Here is a 2,654-nt window from a genome sequence, read left to right on the forward strand (position 1 = left end):
GATCCAGGAGAGAATAGATATGCATCATGACTAGTATCCATTTTAACTAGTAGCCATGAATACCCCTTTCCTCTATGAACATGGCCACTCCCCTCTTAAAGCCTTCCAAGTTGGCAGCCATCACCACAATTGGGGCAGGGACTTCCTCAATTTAACTACACGTTGTGTGAAGAAATACTTCCTTTTATCTGTTTTGAATCTCTCACCCTCCAGCTTCAGCAGATGACCCCGCATTCTAGTATTATGGGAGAGGGAGAAAAACATCTTCCTGTCCACTCTCCAAGCCACGCATAATTTTATAGACCTCTATGTCTCCCCTCAGCGTCCTTCTTTCCAAGCTAAACAGCCCTAAGCATTTTAACCGCTCCTCATAGGGCAGTTGCTCTAGCCCCCTGCTTAGCTTCTGAGCAGCTCAATTAACCTGGGATATTTGGGCTGCTATTTCTCCAGTTAATGAGTCGGGAGCTGTATTTGCCTGCAATATGTGTGCATGTTAAGTGCTGTTAAGTCGCTCCCGACTGATGGCAACCCTATGAATCAATGCCCTCCAGAACATCCTACCATTAACAACCTTGCTCAGATCTTGCAAACTGAGGGCCCTGGCTTCCTTGATAGAGTCAGTCCACCTCACATTGGGTCTTCCTCTGTTCCTGCTGCCTTCAACTTTTCCTAGTGTTATTGTCTTTTCCAGTGAGTCTTGTCTTTCTAGAGTCCAGTGGCACTTGGAAATTTGCAAGGTATAAGCCTTCATGAGTCAAAGCATCTGAAGAAGGGAGCTTTGATTCTTGGAAGCTTACACCCTGAATGTCTTGTTGGTTTTTAAGATGCCACTGGAGTAGAAACTCGTCCTACTGAGCTCAAGCGTCATGGGGACTTAGCAGCTCTAAGCATCTCTGGCCAATTACAGCTCCCTCATCCCCCCATTTTGTTTGCTGGCACATCAGCATCTTTAAAGATAGAAGGTGGATTTTTTGGCACTTGAGACCCCCAGGTTGCCTACCCCCTGCTTTGGAAAGTGATCCAAGCTCCTCCCTTGAACACTCCCATTTTAAAAAAGAGGCCGAGACAAATTGGCTAAAAAGCCCCACGCAGCGACAGAGCTGGGTTTTTTAATTCCAAAATTATAACCAATAAAACAAGAGGGGATCAACCAATAAAACAAGAGGGCATCATTTCTAAAGGGAAAAAAAACAAAGCACCAAGTAAAATTCCTGATCCCAAAAAAATTGGGAGTTTCCCTTTTAAAAAAATAAAATACAATTGTGTGCAGCGTCCATTCACAATCCTTGCTCTTTTCAGACAGCAATTTCTTCATTCCCCCTCCCCCATAAGGCCCAATGATTAACTTTCAAAATCTGTAACTATTGAAGCCTGATTTCCTTTGGCAGATTATAAAAAAATAATCATAAAATTGTTCGGTGAAGAAAATGGGGATGAAGGGATATCCGCAGGTATTGTAAACTTTAATCAATGGAGAATTTACAGCTAGATATCTAAGCACAGACATTTCTCTCTCTGCCCCAGAGAACCTGACAGGTGCCTTCACAGGGGCCTTTTTAAGCGTTATGTTAACACAATTTGGCTGAACTCAAGTGATAAAGTTAGGGGGGCTGTATCGCTTTTAGATGGCAGGTGGACATATTTGAATTCCCTCTTCACCAAAAGACACCCTTCTTACCCACAGAGATGCTAGCCAGTCAGGGTGAATGGGTCAGCCAAGCCCTCTTTCCCTGAACAGCTGTTTTCCTACATGTGTGGAACTTTATCGCAAAACAGCACTGAATCACACCCATGCCAGCCTGCGGTGGTACGGTAAAGCCAATGCACTGGATTCTGCCTAAACTGGGCCAAAGGGAAACCTTCAATTCCGCCACTACACCAAACCATGCTATGAGCTTCTAAAATGTTGAGGGGCGAGGCGTGGACTCCTCGCTTGTTTCTGTAGTTTGTTGGCTTGGCACTGTGGGGTGGGGCCGTGGCTATCTGCTTGAGGTGCAGAAGGTCCCAGGTTCAATCCCTGGCATCTCCAGTTTAAAGGGACTAGGCAATTAGGTGATGTGAAAGATCTCCGCCTGAGACCCCAGAGAGCTGCTGCCAGTCTGAGTAGACAATGCTGACTTTGATGGACCAAGGGTCTGATTCAGTGTAAGGCAGCTTTGTGTGTTCATGTGTTCACTGTTAGCTGTTGCTAAGACAGCACGGATGCTGAGCTGGGCAGGCAATGTGGTGTTACCAAGGCACTACAAAACTGCAGCTGGCATAAACAGCTACTTGCAAATCCGCTTTAAATCCAAGGCTTTCCCAATTCTGGCTTGCGGGTTAATACAGACCAAGCCACCATGAAACTTCTTTAGCTAGGGCTCAGTGTGAGGTTTGAGCTGAGCCACTGCAAGAACCCAAGGACACAAAATAAGCTTCGTAACGGAGTAGCTGTTCTCAACTCCAGGCCTGCTTCTGACAAGACCACTGCTCTACCCACTACACCACACTGTTGCTTCAACAGAAGCAAGCAGTGTACTCTTGCAGGCTTTCCAGAGATGCAAGCCCTATTGTAATTTCTCTAATTTTGGGGGCGGGGTTAAGGCTCATTCTTAGAGGCTGTAAGGCAAATAAAATTCGCAGTAATTTCTTATGATTCTGGGAGGGGTGGTTGC

Source organism: Euleptes europaea, chromosome 12 (genome assembly GCF_029931775.1).
Source record: "Euleptes europaea isolate rEulEur1 chromosome 12, rEulEur1.hap1, whole genome shotgun sequence".
Lineage (NCBI taxonomy): Eukaryota > Metazoa > Chordata > Lepidosauria > Squamata > Sphaerodactylidae > Euleptes > Euleptes europaea.